At 38.9% G+C, this 26,692-nt stretch overlaps 1 protein-coding gene across 13 annotated transcripts in view; it reads right to left on the bottom strand.

Moving 5' to 3' along the window:
- Positions 1-26,692, bottom strand: part of PEAK1 (pseudopodium enriched atypical kinase 1) — a 348,119-nt gene that overhangs the window by 256,552 nt on the left and 64,875 nt on the right. For 9 of the 13 annotated variants that reach the window (XM_074328322.1, XM_074328313.1, XM_074328315.1 and 6 more), the window contains one exon: positions 4,168-4,210. The exons of the other annotated variants lie outside the window; for them this stretch is intronic. The gene's annotated coding sequence lies outside the window, so the exon portion shown is untranslated. The remainder of the gene's footprint in view (positions 1-4,167; positions 4,211-26,692) is intronic. 13 annotated transcript variants of the gene reach the window in all.

Here is a 26,692-nt window from a genome sequence, read left to right as displayed (position 1 = left end):
CACTCACAGGACCGCTGACCTCACACAAGTGGTGACTGCCCTAGATTTACACTGCAGACTTTCCCAAAAATCTGCAAATCCCACACAAGTGTCAGCCGCCCTCTGCTTGCAACACAGACTCTCTCAAAGGTCCACAAACCCACACAAGCTGTGGCCATACTCGGTAAACACTGAAAGTCTTGGAAAGTTACCCCAAGCCCAGCAGAAACAGCACCAGTCTCAACTTGCATTGTTAACTCCCATCAGGTGGCCCCACACCTTGCATAAATGGCAGTCAGTCTTGGCCTGTTGCTCCAACTAAGTGTCCCCAAGTCTGCCACAACTGGTGACTGGCCTTGGCTCGCATAGTAGTGCCCCAAAAGGGTCCAAAACAGGCACAAGTGGGAGCCAGCCCCACATTCATAGCGTCGCCTCTCCAAAGCACCACCAAGCCCCACACAAGCAGCAACCAACCGCAGATCACTTTGCAGCACCTAACAAGCAGCACCCAGCCCCGCACCAATGGTGGCTGACCTTGACCTGCACCAGAGCCCCTCCCAAGAGACTACACGTGAAATGGTCCAGCTTCAGACTATACGAGAGTCCCACCCAACCAGCTCCAAAACCAACACACACAAAGAACGGTCTCGGCTGGCACCAAAGCCCTGGGGGGTCAACTCCTGCAACCCAGTTCATCCACTATAGTTGTAGCCAACCCTCACAGCAGGTAAGTTTAGGGTCCCCCACTGACCTGCCAGCAGAAATTGAAACGCAACTACAATAGGAGGGCACACAGAACCCACACAGGTGACACCCCTCTAAACACCTCGCTCAAGTGACTCGGTAGACTGCACCACTGAAGCCCCACAAAACATGCTCCACATAAAGACACTCAGTCAAGATAGAGAAATGAAGAAGATCAAACTAATACATAGAAACAAATACAGAGGCAGCCAAAATGAAGGGACAGTGAAACATGTCCCAACTGATAAAACTCAAGAAAAAGAAAACAAGATGGAGAGAAGCAATCCACCAGAGGCAGAGTTCAAAACACTGGCTATAGGGCTGTGCAATCAACATGGGAAAGGAATATATGATCTCAGTGAGAACTTCAACAAAAAGATAGAAAACATAAAAATGGAGATAAAAAACATTAGAAAAACAATCAGAATTAAAGACTACAATAACTGAAAGAAAACATTGGAGGGAATCAGTAGCAGATTAGATAAAGCAGGGAATCGGATCAGCAATCTGAAAGACAAGGTAGCAAAAAACACCCAATCAGAACAGCAACAAGAAAAACAAATTTTAAAAAATGAGAATTTAAGGGGCCTCTGGGACAACATCAACTGTACCAACACACATCCACGGATACCAGAGAGAGAAGAGAGAGCAATAAATTGAAAGCCCATTTGAAAAAAATGACTGAAAACTTCCATAACCAGGTGAAGGAAACAGACATATAAGTTGATGAAGTGCAGAGAATCCAAAACAAGATGAACTCAAATAGGACCACACCAAGATACATTATAATTGAAATGCCAAAGAGAATCTTAAAGGTAGCCAGAGAAAAGCAAATAGTTACCTACAAGGAAACTCCAATAAGACTATCAAATGATTTTTCAACAGAAACTATGAAAGTGAGAAATGAATGGCATGAAATAGTCAAAGTGATAAAGGAAGAAAACTATAAGCAAGACTACTCTACCCAGCAAGGCTATCATTTACAATTGAAGAAGCAGTAAAGAGCTTCCCAGACAAGAAACAGCTAAAGGAGTTAACTGCCACTGAACCAGTATTACAAGAAATGTTCAAGGAGTGTCATTAAGCAGAAAAGAACAAAAATATGAATAAGAAAATATAAGAAAGAAAAAAATTTCACAAAGGCAAACAGTAAAAGCAATGGATCAATCAATTATAAAACTAGTGTAGAGGTCAAAAGTAGGAAGATTATGTGTAATTACAATAGTAAATCAAGGAATACTCACAAACACACCCACACAAGAAGTAAAAAAAAAAAAGAAAAAAAAAAAAAAGAAAAAACCATAAATGTGCACGGGGTGATTAAAAATGGTAGTGATTTTAGAATATGTTCAAACTTAAGTGACCAACCACTTAAAATAGACTGCTATAAACATAGCTTGATATATTAATATATGGAGTATAATACATGGTAACCACACCAAAAATCGACAAGAGACATAGAAGAAATACAGAGAAAAGAATCAAATACAGCACTATAGAAAGTCACCAACATACAAGAGAAGGAAGGAGGTAAATAAGGAAAGAACAGAGAACATTTAATTTAAAAAAAGAGAGAGAAAATAATTAATAAAATATCAATAAGTACATACCTATCAATACTTATTTCAAATGTAAATAGACTAAATACTCCAATCAAAACACATAGGGTGCCTAAAAGGATTTAAAAAAAAAAAAAAAAAAAAAAAAACAAGACTGACAGATATGCTGCTTAAAAGTGACCCACTTCAGATTAAAAGATACACTCCAACTAAAAGTAAAGGGATGGAAAAAGATACTACATGCAAAAAGGGGGGAAAAGCTGGGATAGCAATACATACATCAAACAAATAGACTTTAAAACAAAGGCTATAACATGGGACAAAGAAGGACATTTCATTATGACAAAAGGATCAACCCAACGGGAGGATATAACCCTTGTAAACATTTATGCACCCAATGTAGAAGCACTTAAATATATAAAGCAAATATTGATAGACATAAAGGGAGTAACCAATAATAAATACAGCAACTGCAGAGGACTTTAACACTTAATTGACATAAATGGATAGATCATCCACACAGAAAATCAACAGGAAAACAGTTGCTTTATATAATTCATTAAATGAGATGGATTTAATTGACATTTTTAGAGCATTTCACATCAAAGCAGCAGAATATACATTCTTTTCAAGTGCACATAGAACATTTTCCAGGATAGATCACATGTTAGACCACAAAACAAGTTCAATAAATTTAACAAGGCTGAAGTCATATCAAGCACGTTCTCCAACCATAATGGTATGAAACTAGAAATCAGTTACAAAAAGAAAACTGAAAATAACACAAACACATAGAGGCTGAATTACACGCTACCAAACAATGAATGGGTTAACAATAAGATCAAGGAAGAACTCAAAAGATACCTTGAGACAAATGAAAATGAAAACAACACAAAAATCTACGAGACACAGCAAAATTAGTTTTAAGAGGGAAATTCATAGCAATATAGGTCTGCCTCAAGAAACAAGAAAAATCTCAAACAATCTAACCTTGCACCTAAAAGAACTAGAAAAAGAAAAACAAAGAAAGCCAAAGTGTGTAGAAAAAAGGAAATAATAATGACCAGAGAGAAAATACGTGAAATAGAGTCTAAAAGAACAATACAAATGAAAAATGAAATCAAGAGATGATTCTTTGAAAAAATAAACAAAATTGATAAACCATTAACCAGAATCATCAAAAAAAAGAGAATCCAAATAAAGTCAAAAACGAAACAGGAGACGTGATAACTGACACCACAGAAATACAAAAGATTATAAGAAAATACTATGAACATTATATGCCAACAAATTGCACAATGTGGAAGAAATAAATTCTTACAAACATACAACCTTCCAAGATTGAGTCAAGAAGAAACAGAAAATCTGAACAGACCGATTAACTACTAACAAAACTGAGTAAGTAATCAAAATTCTCCCAAAACAAACAAAGTCCTGGACTGGATGGCTTCACAGGTGAATTTTATCAAACATTCAAAGAATTAACACGTATGGCTTCTCAAACTATTCCAAAAAAATCAAGAAGAGGGAAGGCTCCCAAACTCCTGTTATGATGCCAGCATTACCCAGAATCCAAACCAAAGACACTACAAAATAAGAAAATTACAGGTCAGTAACCTTGATGAACATAGATGCATAAACTCTCAACAAAATATTAGGAAACTGAATTCAGCAATATTAAAAAGATCATACACCACGACTAAGTGGGATTTATTCCCAGGATTCAAGGTTGGTTCAAAATCTGCAAATCAATTAACATGATATACCACAAAATGAAGGAGAAAAATTGTATGATCATATCAACAGATGCAGAAAAGGCATTTGACAAAATAAGCATCCATTTGTGATAAAAACTCTCAGCAAAGTGGGAATAAAGGGAACATACCTCAATATAATAAAGGCCATTTATGAAGTTTTGGAAGTCCTGCCTGCAGCAATCATACAAGAAAAAGAAACACAAGGCATCCAAATTAGAAAGGAAGAAATTAAATTGTCACTATTTGCAGATGATATAATACCATAAGTAGAACACCCTCAAGTGTCCACGTGAAACTACTGAAATTGATAAATAAGTTCAGTAAAGTACAAGGATACAAAATTAATATTCAGAAATTGGTTACATTTTGATACACCAATAATGAACTATCAGAAAGAGAAATTACAAAAACAACCATATTTACAACTGCATCAAAAAGAATAAAATTTCTAGGAATAAATTTAACCAAGAGGGTAAAAGACCAGTACTCGGAAACCTACAAGATATTGAAGAAAAGAAAAAAAAAAAGAAAGAAACGAGAAGAAAAGAAGACACAAATAAATGGAAGGCTATACTACACTACTGGATAGGAGCGATGTATATCCTTCAAATGACTGTACTACCCAAAGCAAACTACAGATTTATGTTAATCCTTATCAAAATACCAATGACATTCTTCTCAGGACAAGAACAAATAATCTTAAATTTGTATATGAAACTAAAAAAGAGCCCAAATAGCCACAGCAATCTTGAGAAACAAGAATATAGTTGGAGGTTTCACCCTACCTAATTTAAAAACTATACTACAAGGCTACAGTAATCTAAACAGCACGGTACTGTCATAAAAACAGACACATAGAACAATGAACAGAATAGAGAGCCCAGAAATAAACCCACACCTATATGGTCAATTAATCTACGACAAAGGAGGCAAGAATATACAATGGAATAAATTAGTCTCTTCAACAAATGGTGTTGGGAAAACTGGACAGATACATACAAAAAACTGGAACTGTACCACCTTCTTACACCACATACAAGAATAAACTCAAAATAGATTAAATACTTCAATATAAGACCTAAACCATAAAACTCCTAGAAAAAAATGTAAAAAATCATTTCTTTAACATCTCTCTTAGCAGTATTTTTTGGATATGTCTTCTCAAATGAGGGAAACAAAAGCAAAAATAAACAAATGGGCCTACATCAAACTAAAAAGTTTTTGCACAGCAATGTAAACTTTTAATATTATGCTGAATAGAAGTGGTGAAAGTGGACATCCTTGTCTTGTTCCTGATCTTAAGTAAAACACTTTTAGCTTTTCACCATTGAGTATGATGTTAGCTGTGGGTCTGTCATAAATGTCCTTTATTAATTTGAGGTATGTCCCCTCTGTCCCCACTTTGCTGAGTTTGTACCATAAATGGATGCTGGATTTTGTCAAATGCTTTTTTCTGCATCTATTGATATGACCATATGATTTTTCTCCTTCATTTTTTTGTTTATGTGGTGTATGACATTACTTGATTTGCAGATATTGAAGCAACAATACATCTAATTAGGGGTTAATACCCAGATTATATGAGGGATTCTTTTTTTTTGGAGGGGGTGCGGAATATTGGGGAACAGTGTGTTTTCCCAGGATGTCAAGTCATTGGTGTTGTTTGTTTTTTTTCAATATAGTTGTCGGGGGCACAGCTCAGCTCCAAGTCAAGTTGCTGTTTTCAATCTAGTTGTGGAGGGCGCAGCTCATGGCCCATGTGGGACTCAAACTGGTGACCTTGCTGTTCTGAGCACCTCACTCCAACCACTGACCCAACTGGTCGCCCACCAGCAGCTCAGCTCCAAGTTCAAGCCATTGTTTTCAATCTAGTTGTGGAGGGCACAGCTCACTGGCCCATGTGGGAATCAAACTGGCAACCTTGTTGTTAAGAGCTCACGCTCTAACCAACTAAGCCATCTGGCCGCCACAAGGAACTCTTACAACTTAACACCAAAAGACAAACAAACAAAAAAACAAATAATCCAATTTAAAAATGGGCAGAGAACCTGAACAGAGATTTTTCCAAAGAGGACATACAGATGTCTAATAGATATGAAAAGATGCTCAACATCATTTATCATCAGGGAAATGCAAATCAAAACCACAATGAGATATCACTTCACACCTGTCAGAATGGCATCATAAAAAAGGCAACAAATAAATTTTAGAGAGGATGTGGAGTAATATGAACCCTCGTGCACTGCTGATAGGATTGTAAATGGGTGCAGCCACTATGGAAAACAGTATGGAGGTTCCTCAAAACATTAAAAATAGAACTACCTTGTGACCCAGCAACCCCACTTCTGGGTATTTATCGGAATAAACCAAAACACTAATTTGAAAAGATATATGCACACCTATGCTCATTACAGAGTTATTTACAATAGCCAAGATATAAAAGAAACCTAAGTGCTTCTTTATACAATCAATAAACAATTGGATAAAGAAGAGGTGGTACATATATACAATGGAATATTACTCAGCCGTAAAAAAGAATGAAATCTTGCCATTTGTGACAACGTGGATGGACCTAGAGGGTATTACGTTAAGTGAAATATGTCAGAAAAAGACAAATAAATACCATATGATTTAACTTATATGAGGAATCTACAAAACTAAATAAAGGAACAAACGAAACAGAAACAAACTCACAGACACAGAGAAAAACTTAATGGTTACCAAACGGAAGGACGGTTTGGGGGAAGGGATGGAAAAGGTGAAAGGGATTAAGAAGTACAAACTGTCAGTTATAATAGTCACAGGGATGTAAAGTACAGCACAGGAATACAGTCAATAATACTGTCATAACTATGCATGGTTCCAGATGGGTACTAGACTCATCTGGGCAATCACTTTGTAAGGTATGTAAATATCTAATCACAATGTTGTATACCTGAAACTAATATAATACTGTGTATCAATTGTAACTGGAAAATAATTAAAATAAAAAACATTTTATTAAGAAAAAAAAACAGAAACAATGAGATACCACTACACACCTATTAGAATGTCTAATTTTCAAAACAGTGACAACATCAAATGCTGACAAGGACGTGGAGCCACAGGAACTCATTCATAGCGGATGGGAATGCAAATGGCGCAGCCACTCTGGAGAGCAGTTTGGAACTTTCCTGCAAAAGTAAAGTTATATTGTGCTCTAATCTGAGATACAAGGTCCACTCAAAAATCTGCACATGAATGTTTACTGCAACTTTATTCATAATTTCCAAAACTTGGACACAATCAAGATATACTTCAATAGATGAGTAAACTGTGGTAAATTCACACAATGGAATGTTATTCAGCAATAAAAATAAATCAGCTAAGCAAGCCACAAAAAGACACAGACGAACCTTAACAGCATAGTGCTAAGTAAAGCCAGTCTGAAAAGACTACATACTACATGATTCCAACTATTAACAGTCTTGAAAAGGCAAACACCATAGGGACGATAAAAAGATGAGTGCTGGTGGGAGGAGTTTGGGACAAGAGAAGAGATATGACTCGGTGATACACAAGGGTTTTTTTTACTGGGCAGTGAAACTACTCTGTATGATACTGTACTGATAAACCCATGATATTATGAATTTGTCACAACCCACAAAACTATACAACTTAAAGAGTAAACCCTAATGCAAACTATAACTTTAGTTTATAATAAAGTATCAACAGTGGTTCATTAATTGTAACAAACTCACCACCATCCTGTTTCAACCCTAAATGAGTACACTGCAATTCAGTTCTGGCAGCACCCATTCCGAGTCCATGCAGCAACCACAAGGCAAAGGCATGAGCACACAGCCTGCACTTCCTGCAGATGCGACCTGCACTGCAGGACTCCCCACGCCACCTGCATTTCCACTTAACTGGCCACAAATCAGGGGTTGCCCTGACTCCCTCAGTTTGATAATTTTCTAGGATGACTCACAGTACTCAGGAAAGTATTATATTTATAATTACAGTTTTACTGTAAAAGATCCACCTAGGGCAAGGTCTGGGAGGAGTCCAAACAAAGAGCTTCCGTGCCCTCTCCCCATGCATCAGGGTGTGTCATCTCCCCAGCCTATCAGTGTATTCACCAATCAGAAAGCTCCACTGATCACTGGTGTCCAGAGTTCTTATTGAGGTTTCATTCCATAGGCATAACTGACTAAATCACTAGCCACATGATTGAACATTTCAATCTCCAAACCTTCCCCACCTTTCCAGAGGTCAGACTAGTCCAAAATCCTAACCCTCTATTCATGTGGTTGGTGTTTCTGGTAACCAGCCCCCCCATCCTGAAGTTACTGAGCGGTCCACCATGAGTCACATTAGAATAACAAAGGCATGTTTCATTCATCAAAAAAAACAAATATCCTCATTGTGCAAGAAGCTTGCCTTAATTTTTGTAACAAAATATTAAATCAAAATTTAGTGACACAAAATCTCTTAGTTTCACGAAAGGCCACAGGTTCCAAAGGAATGAAAGGAAGGAGTATTGATTAGAAGGAGATTTTCAAGGGGAGCATTATTCACAACTAGCTCAGGTTGGGAATCACATCCAACAAAACTTATCTAAAAGGACCAAGGCAAACCAACACCATGTTTGCTAACATTGAGGTAAGTGTCAACACAAAACTCAGAACTGACACACTCTTAACATGAAACCCATTTACATTCATTGTTTATGGCACAGAACAATGTTAACCTCTACCAGTCAAATGGAATCCAGATTGAATGAACTAACAGTTGGGGGATGAAATAGAAAGGAAATTAAGTTGCATTCTTTCCAAATCTGCCCCTTTCCACAAAGTTAACTGAAGGAGCACAGGACTAGGGTTTCCAGGTGGGAATTCCCGCCCATTATCAGGAATTTTTTTCACTTTCCTGTTCCTGAATCCCGAGAAAAGTTGGTCGGGAAATCGGGAAAATCGGTTCCTTGAACCCAGTAATATCCACAATGGGAAATAAACGTACTACTCACAGTGTAGCTCTTAGACATTTTTCCTATTTATTGCTAGGGTTTCCAGGCAGGAATTCCCACCCGTTCAAGGGAATTTATTTTGCTTTTCCATTCTCAAATCCCGAGAAAAGTTGGTCTGGAAATCGGGAAAATCTGCTCCTTGAACCCAGGTAGTTAGCAGTATCGGCCGTCATTTTATGGAAATGAGTCCTCGTGGAGAACAGAAAACAGTTTATATCTCAGGATTCGGGAACAAGAAAGCGAAAAAAAATTCCTGAGAATGGGCGGGAATTCCCACCTGGAAACCCTACAAGGGACTCAAAAACTAGGCCACAAACCAAAGCTCTGAGTATCAAATATTATAGTTTATATAATTGTCACTTTCCTCACCAACACCAATAAATAAGTTATTAAATCTATCCTTTGGGCATAATAAAGTCATTTCACTAGAACTAAAAGTGCTACTGTTTCAGTGTCAACTCTTCTGAAAACAAATGTTGCTGCTGTGCCTCAGAATTCAAATTGTAATAGCAGGTCATTATTCTGTTCTATTCTGTTGACACATTTTTAACTTATTTTATAAACTTAGAATTTGTTTCTCTACTATAATCCTAGAAAAAAAATATTTACGGGAATGCAATTTCATTTTGCTATGTTGACAGCAACAGTCCTTTGGGGTAGAGGCCAACTCAACTCAAGCATTAGAACCAACCATTAGGAGCCAGCTTTCCCACCTGTTAACTGCTTGTAGTGACTAGGTTGCACCCGCTCAGACACCCACCTGGCAAACAACAGACATATTGAAATAGACACATTTCCAGAGTTTGAATATCAGAAGGCTCCCCACCCCCTTTTCTCTGAAAGAATTCAACTAAGGAACAGAAAAGCAAAGGAAGAGAAAAAACATCAAAAATATGTAAAACGTTAACTGCAAAACATTAATTGTGCCTTTCTGACTACCAATGGAGAAAAAAATGAAAGAGTAAAAGACAATTATATGACTAGCCAATAGAAATATTTACTTGGTCATTCAACAAATATTTACTAGAATGCCTACTGTGGCAGACGCTGTCCTAGGCGCGGGGATACAGCAGTACACAAAAGGAATGTCCCTGTCTCCATCAGAGAAGACACATGAGAAATAACTACCAATGAGTCATTCGGTGCTAAGAAGAAAACAAACATGGCCGTGTAACAAAGAGTTTTTGGAGGAGCGCTAATTTATAGTAAATTGTCAAGGAAAACCTCTTTGAAGAAGGGACATTTAAGCTGAGACTTAAACGACAAGAAGGATACAGCCAAACAACAGTCGAGGGACGACCATTCCCCACAAAGGGACAAGTAGTAGAAAACCCTGAAGCTGAAATGAATTGCTGTATTTGTAGAACAGAAAAGAAAGCCTAAGTGGCTACAGTTTCCTGAACAGGGTTAAGAACGGCAGCATATAAAGTGCCACAGACATTTCCATTTCATCAGTTGGAAATATAAAAATAAAACTGTGACCAATGAGCTATTCATGGGAACTTCTTTTGCTCTAGTAATGATCACCAGGAAACTTTCAACAGAAAAAAGAGAAACACGAGTTAAGCAAAGTCCCAAGGGCAGACAGAGGTTTCAGAATCCGAACGGAGCCGCACCAGAGTCCTGACCGCACCAGCGCTGCCAGGCACCCCAAACCATGAGAGTTCTAAGTGAGGCCAATGTCTAGGACTGGTGCGCCTGGACAAGGGCTAGCTGAGACTTACAGAGGAAATGTTAAAACACAGAACTCATGAAGGAACTCGAGACAGAAATTAATGTTTCTGGATGTACTTGTCCTAATCCCTGCCTGACCTACTCATTGCAGATAGCCCAGAGATCGCTTTTTTAAATACTAACAATAGGTACTATAAAAACAGTAGGTCCCTAGAATAAAAACTTTTATAAATCTTAGAAAAATTTGCCATGTGTGTCAATGCTCTTCCTAGCCAGAATCACAAAATAAATTAAAATTTTAAAAATGGAAAAAATTTAGCTAGTACTCAGTTCACCTGTTTTCTTTCTATAGCAAGCTCAAATAAAATAAGGCTTTAAGTTTAAAAGTATCTATGACATTAAATGAAGCTTATTTTTAAAATAAAATATGCCTAATAAAAGAAAACTAACATCTTATTTGAAGGATAAACTATTTTTCAGCATTGAAATATTCTCAGATATACTGTACATTACATAACGCTAACAAGACTTTTTTGTAATGGTGCTATACTATTAAAATTCCCAAACGATGCTTACTCTTATTGAATAGATGCATTGTCTACCATAGCATTTTCATAAGGCTCTGTGGGGACAGAGCCCCAGAAAGTAGTTTACAGGCTCTCGGCCTCACGTGGAAAGGTGCTGGCTCGGCTGTGGCTGATTGGCCGTCGGCTGTGGCCAGTTAGCCGATTGGCCGCTGGTATAACTGCTGCGGCTACGGAGGAGAGCTGAGGATTGCCGAGGACTGCCGAGGAGCCGAGCAGAGCCGAGGAGAGCGGAAGAGGAGAGCCGAGGGGAGCGGAAGAGAAGAGAGGAACAGAGTCGAGGAGAATGGACGAGAGTCATCGGTCGGTCGGTTGGAGGAAAGGCGGACGGCAGGTCGCACGTCCAGTGGGCCCAGCCTCCAGTGAGACCATAGTGGTATGACTCCCCTACCTATGGCTCCGTGGGTGTTCCTTTTCGGCCTCACCATATCCTGCGTTCTTGTGTGGGGAGCGGGAGCAGAGACCCCGCAGGCCGCCCCGCCTGAAAGATGGCGCGGCGAGCAGGCCTCCGCGCACGACAAATGGCGCAGCAAGCAGGGTTTCCCGCACGACAAATGGCGCAGTGAGCAGGGTCTCCCGCACAACAGGCTCTAACTTCACTTTGAGGAAAAAGAATAGGCAAACAATGAAGACCAAAAGCTTTAAATGAAGTATGTGGCAATGCGTCCTCACTTAAGAACACTGGCATCAGAGACTGGGTCCCACCTCTAACAGTAGCAGCTGTGAAACTTCCCTGAACCTCAGTTTATTCATCAGTAAAATGAGGCTAATACCACCCACTGTCACAAGATGGATACGAAGAGTCAATGAAATGTAATAGGTGAAGATGAAAGGAATCCAGTTTTACTATTTGGTAATCACAATATGAATAAAAGAAGGGGCACACACATGTTAAGAGAGAAATAATCATAAATTACAGGTTGCAAGAGCTGAATAATATAAACACTGCCCCTGGAGTTGAATATACAGTCCAAACACCTGTTTTACCCATAAAGAAACAAAAGTTCAGAGAGCTTAAGTGACCAGCCCAAAGTTAAAAAAATAAGCTTAGAAAAGGGGCTAAACTCTTAACTCCTAAATGTCCTACAGAGTACTTTCACATATAAGATCCAACTGATCTTCACTATAAGATTGTTCATTTGAACCCAAGGCACCAGCCAGTCAGCCAGCTGGTTGGTATGGAACCATGAGTAAAACCCAGCATACTTGGCATACTGCTTCTCTTACAACAGAGACTGAAAGTCTTTCTTATTCACAACATGACTAATATAAAAAAGTATGGCTCAGCAAGCAATCGCATTCTTTAATCAATTAATCATTATTTTAAGTCATACTAGAAAGACATAAATGTTTCCATCTGCACTTAATAGAACCAATCAGCTTCTTAACACAAACATGCTCAAATCAATGATAAGTTTTTGACATATTTCCCAAACTAAAACTTCAGTTGATATTGTTAGCACAACGTAACACGAACTATTTTTATTGTTTGTTCATAGATTAAACAGGACAATTGGGTTAGTGAGTTGCTGAATATTTTATCACAATCAAGCAGTCCACTGTTTCTATCAGTAACCACTCTAGTATTCATGTTCTTAAAATTTATGTAATCCTTTAAATTGTCTGTTCTTTCATGTAGGATTTTCAAGTTAACACTTAGGTCAAGCAGCCCTCCCTGAGTCAAGATGATTCACTTTCATAAAATTATATTCCAAATGCAGCATTACATCACTATGCAGTGGAAGGGACAAGAGAAACTGGGAAACAGATTAAGAGATAAGAATTCAAATGAAGATCAGTCAATTGAACAACACAGCATCTAAATAACAGTCACATTTACAATACATGTTTCTGACGTCACTAAGACAATACACAACCTGATTGATACTCCAAATTCTTGCTTTAAATAAGATCAAGCTTTGCAGAAGATTTCTAGGTTTAACAAGAGAATATGACATAGCAATTCAGGGAGTTAGAGCTTAAACATCGTGACCTGTGTTCAGAGCATTTGTGCAAATACAGGAAAAGCATGTCCCTAGGTTCCAAACAGGCCTCAGCTCAAAGCCACTTTCAAAGATAGGAAAACGCAGGCCCATACACATAACAGTTATTTCTGAGTTTTGCAATTAATAGTTGGCAACAGTGTTGTTGAGCAGGTAAGAGAAGACAATCATTAAATTAATGCACAAATGAGCAGCAACCACTATACTTTCAGATGAATGAAAGAATAATAATTACTTAACATGGGTGGGAGCAGGCACTCTGCAATGGTCATGGCCAGGGACTACCATCAAATTAACTGCTTGGCCCAGTACCTCACAGGCTCAGCAAGCAGACAATAAATAGGGCCCCACCTGAATGGAGGAAGCTGTCTGGTGAACTGGAGAGTTCACACACCTTAAGGGATGTTGCTTGTCTGTCTTCTGAGCATTTTTCAAACTACATTTGATAATAATGCAATTGTGAATAGCTTTTACATGGTGGCAAATTTATAGTATACTCCTTCGCTAGACAAAATAGTAAGTAAATAAGTGTGTTAGAGGTTCAACTGAAAAAACAAGGCCCAGCTTGGGACAAAGTAACACTACAGATAGCACTCAATCCCTTACAGCTTCCTCAGTCATAGCGCTAAATGCGTCATACAATTCACAACGATCATGCTGAAGCATCTTATGAATTAATAAGATGCATAAATTCTGTACAGCCTATTTTGTTTTGTATTCAAATTATCTAAAACTGAGAATTTGTCATTGGCTGTTATGCAGCATAATCAATTATTGGAATACTCTATTCCTCAATCACCGTGGATATGCAAGAGTTTACTACATAGGCCAGTATTGAAAGCAAGTCACACTTAAAGCACTACACTAATTACATTCTTCATTCATTATACATTTATTAAACACTTGTGTAACAGGCACTATTAGTGCCTTTACATTCAGTCTGTATGTGTCTTTCCATCTGAAGTGGGTCTCTTGTAGACAGCATATGGATGGGTCGTGTATTCTTATCCATTCAGTCTTTTGATTGGAACATTTAATCCCTTTACATTTAAAGTGCTTATTGACAGGTACATAGTTATTGCCATTACTCATATTTTTCTTCATTTGTTTTCTCCTTTCTTCTTTTAATATTTCTTGTAATACTGGCTTGGTGTAATAAATTCCTTTAGCTTTTTCTTATCTGGGAAGCTCTATATCTCCTTCAATTTTAAATGATAGCCTTGCTGGGTAGAGTAGTTTTGGTTGTAAGCCCTTCTTTTTTCATCACTTTGAATATTTCCTGCAAATCCCTTCTGGCCTGCAAAGTTTCTGTTGAGAAATCACCTGACAGTCTTACGGGAGCTCCATTGCAGGCAGATGCTTTTCTCTTGCTGCTTTTAGGATTCCTTCTCTATAACCTTTGGCATTTTAATTATGATGTGTTTTTCTGTGGGCCTCCTTGGGTTCATCTTGTTTTGGACTTTCTGTGCTTTCTGGACTTGTACGTCTATTTCCTTCACCAGGTTAGGGAAGTTTTCAGTTATCATTTCTTCAAATAAGTTCTCAATCCCTTGCTCCCTCTCTTCTCCTTCTGGTACCCCTATGATATGAATGTTGTTATGCTTGATGTTGTCCCAAATGTCTCTTAAACTATCTTTGTGTTGTTTTTCTCTCTTTGTTGTTCTATTTCGATGTTTTCTGCTGCCTTGTCTTCTAAATCACTTATCAAATCTTCCTCTTCATGTAATCCGCTGTTGATTCCTTCTAGTGTATGCTTCATTTCAGTTGCTGTATTCTTTATTTCTGACTGGTTCTTTTTCATGGTTCCTATGTCCTTATTTATGCTTGTTGTTTCTTTGTTGAAATTCTCACTAAGTTCCTAAAGCATTCTTATAACCAGTGTTTTGAACTCTGTCTCTGGTAGGTTGTTTGCCTCCCTTTCATTTAGTTCTATTTCTGGAATTTTCTCTTGTTCTTTTATTTGAGACATGTCTCTTTGTTACCTCATTCTGGTTGCCTTTCTGTGTTTGCTTGTATGTATTAGATAGAGCTCCTCTTGTCTCTCAGTCTTTGCTGGGTGGCCTTATGTAGTATATGTCATGTGTGGTCCAGTGGTGCAGTCTCCGTTTTCCTGTGTGTGTGTTCTGGGAGTGTCCTTTGTGTGTGCTGTGTTTTCCTATTGTAGTTGAACCTTGATTGCTTTAGACACATCACTGGGTGGGACTGCCTACCAGGCTGACTGACCATGAGGATTAGCTAGGCCCACAGCATATGAGCTGTGTGGGGGCTGATACCTCAGAGGGGGGTTCACCCCAGAAAGCTCTTTTGCCTGTTGAGACCACCCTTTGGGTTTGCCGCTTCTGGGGCTAACCAAGTAGTGTTCTGGTGTGGTCTGAAGCTGGCCTCTGGGTGTGTTGTTTCTGGTGTCTCTTGGGGAGGCTCCCATGCAGGACAATTTCAGCCTTGCCTGTGACCAGCCCAGGGCTACCTGGTAGGAGCCACAAAGCTACAGGTGGTTGGCTGTTGGAGGTGTGTGGGGTGACCACAATGTGAACTGAGACTGGCTGCCCCCACTATTAGGCCTGGGCTGCTTAGTAAAAGGCCCAGGGCTGCCTGTAAGTCTCAGCTGTTGAAAGAGCCTCTTTAGGTACACAGGCCAGGTGAGCTGACCTGGTGTAGCAAGTGCCTTCAGCAATGCAGCAACTAGCTGCGCTGGGCAAGGTCCCAGGAAATCACAACACGTGGCTGGTGGTTTTAACAAAGTTAATGCAGCGTTGGTTCTTACGCTGGTGCTGGGCCATGACCACTTTGCAAAAACGCCCTGAGAACAGCATGGGCAGCCATTGCTCACCTTATCTGAGGTGAGACCCACTGCTCAGTAGCAGAGAGTACCCCGGGGAATGCAGTACAAGCTGTATGGGGTGGGGACCCAGGTCGTCACCAAGGCGTGCGCACACATGGATTTCATCAGACCAATGTGATCTCAGATTTGGTCTTTTGTGGGGAGGGTTCAACAGAAAAGATGGCACCCTCCTGTAGGCTATACGTGAGCCAGGCTCCACACAGGGATAATGGCTGCTGTCCCTCCAGCCCTCGCCTTGAAGCCACACAACTCAGTCTTTCCCATATGTCTCTGGTGCCTCTCGAATTGCTGCACCTCCAGCGTATTTGCCAGAGAGTCTGTGTGCGGGCCCTTTAAGAGGGCGTCTGGGTTTCCAACCCCTTTCCATCTTACCAGGAGAGGCAGATAGAGTCCTCACTGATTTTCAGTGCCATCTGTTGTGGGAACTCCTCTTCCTGGCACAGGACACCTGGGCTGGGGAGCCCGGGGTGGGACTGGGACCCTCCCTCTTCCAGGGGGACCTCTGCCATCCAGGTGACCCTCCCAGCATCTGTGGGTTTGGGGTTAGGCCCATTTTGCATCTCCATCCCTCTAACAGTCTCGATGTGGCCTCTTCTTTATTAGGGGATCTGTTCAGCTAGTCTTCAGATGATTCTTGAGGTTGATTATTCTATAATTTATTTGTAATTTTGGAGTGATCCTGGGATGCAGTGGGCATGGCCATCTAATCTGCCATCTTGGACCATCTCTCCCTATGTGTAGTTATATACATTTATATATTAGTATATAAGTATCAATTTACTTACATATCCATATACCGGGGGTGCCAAAAAGAATTTGAAAAACGTATGCAAGTGAACACTTTGGTCAAAGTTGCTCAAGCAGTAGTTCGCTGTAATCAGAAGTGTCTGGACACCGATGGTAACCACTTTGAGCATCTCTTGTAATTGCAGAAGTCAAACATGACTTGTAATCATCTTTTGCTATCGATACATATCGAGTATTACAATTTTAATACAGTTTTCCTTTCTTAAAATGCACATACTTTTTTGGCACCTTCTATATTATAGTTAAGGTTTTTAGACACAAATATTCACTTATCTATAACTATGGTATGAAACTACACAGTATTGTAAGCAATTTGATACCATAGTCATGTGTAAGTGAATATTTGTGCCTAAGAACCTAAAATTTTTTATGGTATAGAGTACTAACCTGAAATTTTAAATTTTTTAATATTTCAAAGAGATCGGAATTAATTCTGTGACAGACCATAAATACTTCTCCTATCAGACCAATACACTAAAGTCAGGATGAACTTACTAGAAAGTCAAAGCAATTTGAAGATAGCTATGCCAACTAGATGTTGATAACAGCTAGGGTTTTCTTTTTAAAAAGCACTTAGTGAAGGATCAGTGTGTGGCTCAAGACAGGTATTTGTTATAAAGAAATGAGCTCCTGTACTGTACAGCTCTTCTCATTAGTGTATGGAAATGTACTGCCTTCACATTAAATAAAGACTCAATAAGCAAAACATTGTAGCAAGTATATGTTGGCTGATGACAAAACAGTAAACATATGTAATGCTTCTCAATATCAACACTACATACACATGACAAAGAAGCTCTTCAGCTCTCATGTTATTTTGTGGCAAAGACATTCCAAATATTGATTATGTATGCTAAACAAAACACTTACAAAAAGTTAACTCTAAACAGCAGAAGTCAAAATACATAACTGCATTTTATTCTCATTCCACATTTTTTAGGTATCGATATCCATGGTAAGGAGAATAAATTGCTGTAAGAAAGGCACTAAGCAAAACTGTAAAGCACGCAGTTTGTCTTCTGCATCCCATCACTTCCATCATCACTTCCTTTCTCTAGTCCCTATTTACCACCTCTTTTCCTCCCCATCCTATCCCCAACAGTCTCATAGTTTCCAGGACCTCTGCTCTAAGATTATCTGGGGCCTGCTTTGGCCTCCCTTCTTCCTGTGTTGAAATTTATCTATATTTCTCTCAGAATGTCACATAACCTGATATACGGACAGTAACCACATTTTCCTTTTGCTTGTCCTCCTGTCCAGCCTAATGCTTTCACCTAAGCTCAAGACCACACCCTTTCCTTTCTTGCTTTCTCAGAAACACTTTAAATATCCTTTATCTTTCCTATGTATTCACCTTTCTTCACTAGCAGCTTTCCCTCATTACATAAACATACTTAAGTCTCCATCTTATCTTAAAACCCTTAGCTTAAAAGATAAATACTAACTAGTGTATGGAGTTTAGCCTGTAGTATTCCACCTTCCAGCTTCTGCCTTCTCTCCACCCCTCACAGCAGTATGACTTCTGTTAACATCATGACATTGAATCCAAGGGCTCTTAATCTAGAGGCTGCAGGGTCTGCGTATAGAATTCAGGAGATCCATGAACGTAGGTGGGAAAATAAATCAGTTGTTTTCTCCAACCTCTAATACTAACCATATTTATGAATTTACTACATTATTATAGGCCTGCCACTACATCTTGTTGTGTAATGTATTTAAAAAGCACATGTACTTTATCAAATTAGTTTGGTAACCACATTCTAATAATTGGTTTCCTTTGCAATCCTATGCATTTTATCTATCTGTGGCATACTGCATTTTCCAAATATTCTGCAAAAATATCTTCCATTTCACATGCTCTTCTATGATGTAAATGTGCCACGCACCCATAAAGATATGAAGTTGAATTCCCTTCTCCTTAAATCTAGGCTGACATTTAACATGCGTGTATCCAAGAGAGTGTGCTGGAAGTGACACTGAGTGACTACTAAAGCTAGGTTAGGAAAAGTAATGCAGGTTCTAGGACTAGGTTTGGGGTAGTTTGTTAAACAGCAGAAGTAACCAGAACAGAACTTGGTATCTGGAACTGGAGTGAGACATAACAAAACGTGATGATGGCTTTGGGATTAAGTGACAGACACAAGATGAAAGGGTCCTGAGGATCTCACTAGCAAAAGCCTGATGAGCCTTGTACAGGGGCTAAGAAGAGGACATATAATCAGAAGCTGGAGGAAAAGAACATCCTGCTATGAAGGCAGAAATTTTAGCAAAACTACTGCTTGTGTTAAGTTCAACAACAGACAATGTTGGTAACGAACTATTGATTCTAGCTAAAGTAATTTCCAAGCAGAAAGTCCAAAGTGTCAACTGGTTCCTTTTATAACTGTAATAAAAGGAGCAGATAGATGAGCTAAAGAAGAAAGTGTACTGTTTTCAAGCAGAATTTAGAGGAAATATACAGGAACCAGCAGTTACTGAGTTCAAAAATAAAATTATTTTTCATCCACAATCTCTCCCAGAAGAGAATGCTCAACTAAGAAAAAGTCAAAGGACAAAGAACAAATACAGGGTGCCAAAAGGAAAATCTGGTCTCCAGGTAGAGACCAAGCAAAGGGTGCTACTATAAAATCCTTATTTCACACTTGATTTCTCCTATTTGATCTCTTTCATAGTGCCTTCTGCTTTACTTGTCCACTAAAATTAGATGTGCTCAGGGATCCAGTCCTCAATTTTGAACAATTTCTTCATCTACTCCAGAAATACATGAACCGCAAAAAATCAGTAATCTCCTGTTCTCTCTCTCTCTCTCTCTCTCTCTCTCTCTCTCTCTCTCTCTCTCTCTCTCTCTAATACGTAACATTCCAACTGGTCTCTCTATTCCAAAATATTTTTCATACTAAGCTCAAAACATTATTAAGATTTTAGCCATGTTAATTTCCTGCTTAAGATCCTTCAATAGCTCCCTATTAAAATCTTTGACATAGCTTACAGATAGCGATTTTGTGATCCAGCATTTCTCTACAAACTGCACCCACATATCATTTATGCCAAAGCACAGGACTCACTGTGGTTATAAGTATATACATTTCTCTCTAGACTACAACTCCTGGTATGATCATAAGTACTTCGCTATGTATTAATTTTTTTAAAAAATCATTCTTTTAATTAGCTATACAATAGTGGGTTTTACCAATTAGTTGTATGATTTGGGCAAATTCTGTAATTAAATTTTTTTTTAATTTTTCAATTACAGTTGACAATTCAATATTACATTAGTTTCAGGGGTATAGTATAGCATGGTGGTTAGACATTTATATAACTTACGAAGGGATCCCCCCGATTAGTCTAGTATCCGCCTGACACCATCGTTATTACAATATTAACTGTATTCCCTATGCTGTACTTTCATCTCTGTGACTATTTTATATCTTCCAATTTGTATTTCTTAATCTCCTCAACTTTTTTACCCAGCCATCCAACCCTCCTCCCATCTAGCAACTATCAGTTTGTTCCCTGTATCTATGAGTTTGTTTCTGTTTTGTTTGTTCATTTACTTTGCTTTTAAGATTTCACATAAAGATGAAATCATACGCTATTTTTCTGCCTCTAATTCACTTAGCATAACACTCTTCAGTCAATCCATGTTGTTGCAAATGAAAGATTTCACTTTTCTATGGCCGAGTAATATTCCATTGTATAAATGCACCACGTCTTCTTTATCCATTCGTCTTTTGATTGGAGAATTGAATCAATTTACATTTAGAATAATTATTCATAGGTATATAGATATTGCCATTTTACTGTTTTCTGATTGTTTCTGTAGTTCTTCTGTATTCCTCTTTTATTGTCCTGATCTCTCTCCTCTTTTACATTGATCACTTTCTGTGGTGTTAAGATTCCTTTCATTTTATTTCTATGTACATTTTTTATTTGTGGTTAACATGTGTTTCATATATACCAAGCTATGTTTACAGCAATCTATTTTAAGTTGATGGTGGATTAAATGCAAACATATTCTAAAATCACTACCATTTTTAGCTCACCACTTCCATGTTTATGTTTTCATCATTGTTTGTTAATTCTTTCATGTGTTTATGTGTCTCCCTTAACTTAGTTTGGTAATTACACATGATCTTCCTCCTTTTGCCTTTTAACCTTTGTACTAGCTTTAGTGTTGGATGATCCACTGCTTTTATTGTGTTTGCCTTTGTTAAGTGAGTTTTATTTTTCTTCTTCTGTTTCAAGAAGTCTCTTTAACATTTCTTGCAACACTATTTTGGTGCTGATGAACTCCTTTAGCTTTTTCTTGTCTGGGAAGCTCTTTATCTGTTCTTTGATTCTAAATGATAGATTTGCTGGGTTGAGTAATCTTGGCTGTAGGTCCTTGCTTTTCATCACTTTGACCTCTGGCCTGCAAAGTTTCTGTTGAAGATCAACTGACAGTTATGGGGGCTCTGTTGTAGGCAACTAACTGCTTTTCTCTTGCCGCTTTTAAGATTCTCTCTTTAACTTTTGGCATTTGAATTATGGCGTCTTGGGGCCTCTTTGGGTTCACCGTGTTTGGGACTCTGTGCTTCCTGGACTTGTATATCTATTTCCTTTCCCAGGTTCGGAAAGTTTTCAGTCATTAGTTTTTCCAAATAGGTTTTCAATTCCTTGCTCTCTCTCTTCTCCTTCTGTAATCCCTGAGATGCAAATATTGTTATGCTTGATGATGTCCCAGAGGTTCCTTAAACTATCCTCTTGTTTATTCCATTCTTTGCTGTTCTGATTGGCTTCTTGCCACTACTTAGTCTTTCAAATCGCTAATTCAATCCTCTACTTCATCTAATATGCTATTGATTCCCTCTAATGTATCTTCATTTCAGTTATTGTAGTCTTCATTTCTGACTGGTTCTTTTTTATTTTCTAGCTCCATTTTTATGTTTCCTATCTCTCTGTTGAAGTTCTCACTGAGATCATTGAGAATCCTTATAACCAGTATTTTGAACTCTGTATCTGCTAGATTACTTGCTTCCATTTAGATTAGTTCTTTATATGGAGTTTTGTCCTGTTCTTTCATTTGAAACACATTTGTCTCTTAATTTTGACTGCTTCCATATATTTGTTTGTATGTGTTAGATAGACCTGCTACATGTCCCAGTCTTGGCAGGGTGGCCTTATGTAGTAGGCGTCCTGAGGGGCCCAGTGGTGCAGTCTTCCTGGTCACCTGAGCTGGAGGCTCATGTCCCTTGTGTGAGTTGTATGTGCCCTCCTGTTGTAGTTGAGCCTTAATTGCTGTTGGCATGGCAGTGGGTGGGATTGACCCTCACGCTGACTGGTTGTGAGGACTGGCTGTGACTACTGAAGAAAAGCTGCTGCGCAGGAACTGACCCCACAGAGTGGGATTCGCTTTAGCAGGGCTCTGGTACCTGCTGAATCCAGACTTTCTTTGGGTGTGTCATTTGCAGTACTAATTGGATGGTGTTCTGGTGTGATCTGAAGTTGGCCACCTGGTTGGTTTGTTGGTTCTCGGACCTCTTGGAAGGGATTCCAGGGCAGGCCCTGGTCAGCCATTGTGTATGTCTCTGGAGCCACCCAATAGGAGTTACAAAGTCATCTGTGGTTGGTAGGTGCCTGTGCTGGGCTTGGAGTCTCCTGGGCGTGGTTATGCTGTGAACTGAGGCCAGCTGCCAATAGTGCCAGAATTGGGGCTGCTTAGCAAGATGTAGAAGGCACACTGAAGCTAGCCACTGTTTGTGGTTTTTAGACCTTTGAGAGGTTTTGGAAAGTCAACAGCACAGGCCCAGGCTGGCCACTTATGTGGAGTAGCCTCTGAAAGAGGTTTGGGCTGTGCACATGAGTTGGCTGGGTGAGGTCACAGAAAATCACCAGGATAGGGCAAAAGTGGTGTTGGTGAGGGTAATTGAGACTCATATTAAGTGACCCCGCCCCTGGCCTGTAGGCTGGGGTGTTGAGGGGGTTACCACTCTAAAAAGGAACAATGGTGCATCCCTGCACTTTATTCCCTGAGAGAGCTGCCATTTCAGCACTCGTCATAAAGCCAGACAATTCAGTTCCTCTCTGTATGTTCCTGTCACTTTTCGAGCTGCTGTTTCTTCACTGGCACTTAGGGGGAGTGTTTGTGAGCGCGTGTGTCTGTCCTTGAACCCTTTAAGAGGACACCTGGGTCTTCAGGAGCCCGCTTCTCACCCAGATTGAGTCCCTGCTGATTTTCACAACCAGTTGTTGTGAGATTCCTCTTCCTGGCAGTTGGTGCTCTGGGCTGGGGAGCCAGTGTGGGGCTGGGCTGCAACTCGTTGCTCCAGGGACGGGGAAGGGAACCTCCACAGCCAAGATGTCCTTCCTGATTCTTAACTGCCACACATGGGGGTAGGACCAGCACATTTCTCATCTCTGTCCCTCCTACCAGTCTTGACGTGGCTTCTTTATATCTTTAGTTACAGGACTCTTATTCAGCTGGACTTCAGGTGGTTCTCAAGGATGGTTGTTCTGTAATTTAGTTGTAATTCTGATGTGGTCAGGAGATGAGGCGAGCACACCCTTCACCTACTCCACCATCTTGACAAAAAATCTATGTACTAATTTAATTCAACAATTATAGAGCACTTACTCTATGGCAAATCTGGCAGGACCTATCCCAGGGTTAGGCATACATAGGCACATTAGAAACAGGTCCTGACTCTCCCCTAGAAGCACACAAAAGGAAGGAACATAAATACAACAAAGGGATTTATAATGGAAGGTAGCATAATGTGGTGGACTGTTTCTTTGGAGGGGCAGAGAGATGCAGCATGTAGTAAGCAAAACTAGTATATTCTTCTTGAGCAGCAAGATTCTTCAATATAAGTAACTTAAAACATGTTAATATTAATATACCCATTGTAAACGATACAAATCTACATGAAAGATCAAATAAAATGCCTCAGAACTGGCCATTTTGGCAAGAATTTAAAGTACCATCACTAAGCAGAAGGAGACCCTCTTAGATTTGATCAAATCACACCACCTAAAAGACCTTTTGGTTCCACCTATCCAAAAAACCAACCCTGGCTGGGTGAACATTCAGTGAAGTATGACTGGATAATCAAAAAGATTCTGTGGGACGCTTTGCTACAACCAGCCTCCACCTCCATACAGCCACTACAGAAAGCTTCAAACACGACACGGAAGAAGACTGCAGATGACTGAGGAATCTTGAATCTACTCTTTTTTTTTTTTTTTTTTTTTGCCACACTAAAGTTACCTATAATTATGTCTAGGAAGTCTAAAAAGGTTAAGAAAAATTTTACCCTGGTTCAAATTCCTTCCAAAATGCTGAATTTGCAAATACGCTCACCTCCTCTCAGAAGATCAGCCCTTGGGGACATTACACAGGAAAAAATTGGAGAGAACTATAAGAAATACTTGGGGTGACAAGGATCCATTTTGAACTGGTATGTATGAAATGGTGGCTATGGCTTGTGGCAAGAGGCAGCCCATCAAAGATGTGGGATTAAAAAAAAAAAAAAAAAAAAGATGTAGGATAACAAAACAGAAAAAAAAAGAACTACTGAAAACAAAAACTACTGAAGTTCCTTTGCCTTTTTTGTCTCCCAGAACCTATGTGCACACAATTCGCCTCATGTATTCAGACCTCTAGCCTAAGGTCCTCAGAAAAATAATCAGGAGCTGAGAGAAACAGTTGGATACACATCAACCTTCCCTGGCTGCTTCTTCATGTCACCTTCTCCTCTTATGCAAACCCCAGGGCTGAGCAACTATAACCTCAGCAGTGCCTCCTCCTGAAGGCAGCTGCTTCCTCTAGAGAAACAGGAAAGTGACCTGAGGTTATATTGTACAAGGTCAGGAGTGACTGACTCAAGCTCTCTGATACCTGGAGCACTCCACCTCCTGCCCCTGAAATCACTGGGACTGATATAAACCTGATCCTCCCCACACAAGCAATTTCTGACAGAGTAAAATATCAAGTATCAAAGAATAAATGAAAACAAAATGTATTAGACTGCTCGAATTACCGTAACAAAATACCACAGACTGGGTGGCGTAAACAACAGGAATATTTCTCAGTTCTGGAGGCTGGAATTCAGAGATCAGGGCGACATCACAGTCAGGTTCTGGTGAGAGCTCTCTTTCTGGATTCTACTAGATGGCCGCCTTCTAGCTGTTTTCTCACGTGAAAGGAGAGGAGGAGCAAGGTCTCTGGTGTCTCTTCTTATAAAGGCACTAATCTCATTGAACGAGGGAACCACTTTCATGACCTCATTTAACCCCAATTAACTCCCAAAGGCCTTATCTCCAAACTCCATCACATCGGGAGTTAGGGCTTCAACATATGAATTTTGGGAGGACACAAATATTCAATCCATAATTCAATCTAGGTTAAAAATAAAAAAGAGAAATTTTATCCTGCCATCATACCAGGTGAAAAATCAATACCAAATGGACTAAGGACTTAAATGCCAACGGCAGCTTTTAAAAACTTAGTGGAAAAGATGAGTATCTTTTGACCCAACAATAAGTTAAGCTTTCTTAAATAAGAGAAATTTGACTATATCAAAATTAAGAATAACTGTTCATCAAAAAATACCTGTAAAAAAGTAAAAATACATGTAATAAACTACTTACACCCAACTTAAAATGCATTATTATCAAGAACATATAATTCATTAACATATACACACACCCAAAACATGGCCAGAAAAATGGATGACAATGAAGAGGCATTTTACAATAGAACAATGTGTGTGTGTGTGTGTGTGTGTGTACATATATATATATACACATATATATCTCCAATAAATGTATAAAAAACTGCTCAAATAACTGAGACCATGAAGATTTAAAGCAAGTTCCCTTGTCAGGAAAAACAGTGAAAACATCTAAAGTGGAAAATAAAATAATAGACTAGTGAGTGTTTTCCCTAGTTCACATATTCATTACCTCCATCTTCCATTGCCTTTGAGCAATTTTTCAATTTGATAAAATGTAGAAAATTGATAATAATGTAAACTGTTCTATTGTGCAAAAGAGCAAATTAGTGTGTCCAGTGGACTGCAGTTGACAATTACACAGGGAGAGACCTGTTTTTGCATCTACTTGAAAAATTTATTTTAGCATTACTTTACTGCATATAAATGAATAGCTCTTTGAATTTTCCTTAGAACTGATTTTAACATCTTACTGGTTTCCTCATAAGTTAGTGAGTTAAATATTTGACAAGTGTTTATTTTATATCAGCATGAGAGTCGTGATTATACCACCTTTTAAAGTTTCTCCATTACCACAATTAAAATTTAACATCACCCATTTATGATTTAAAAAAATTTTTTTCAGCAAACAAGAAATAGAAGGAGCTATTCACCCCAAGGATAACATCATACTTCATGGTGAAAGACTGAAAACTTTCTCCCTAAAATTAAGAACAAGCCAAAATTGTCTCCTCTCACCACTTCTATTCAATATTGTACAACAGGTTCCAGTCAGAAAAACAAGGAAAAGAAAATAAATCAGACATACACATTGATAGAAAGAAATAAAACTGTCTTTACTTACATACACATTATAGTTACAAAGCGTAGAAAAAAAAGCTACTACAAATAACACAGGCCAGTATACAGAATTCAGTTCTATTTTTATATACTAGTAATGAACAATAGGAAATAAAACACTTTTAAAATGCCATTATATAATGGTATAAAAATCGAAGTTCAAGATTTGTACACTGGAAACAAA

Source organism: Rhinolophus sinicus, linkage group LG03 (genome assembly GCF_036562045.2).
Source record: "Rhinolophus sinicus isolate RSC01 linkage group LG03, ASM3656204v1, whole genome shotgun sequence".
In the NCBI taxonomy this organism is placed as follows: domain Eukaryota; kingdom Metazoa; phylum Chordata; class Mammalia; order Chiroptera; family Rhinolophidae; genus Rhinolophus; species Rhinolophus sinicus.
The sequence above is the reverse complement of the archived record's forward strand: the minus strand, read 5'-3'. Positions and strand labels throughout refer to the sequence as shown.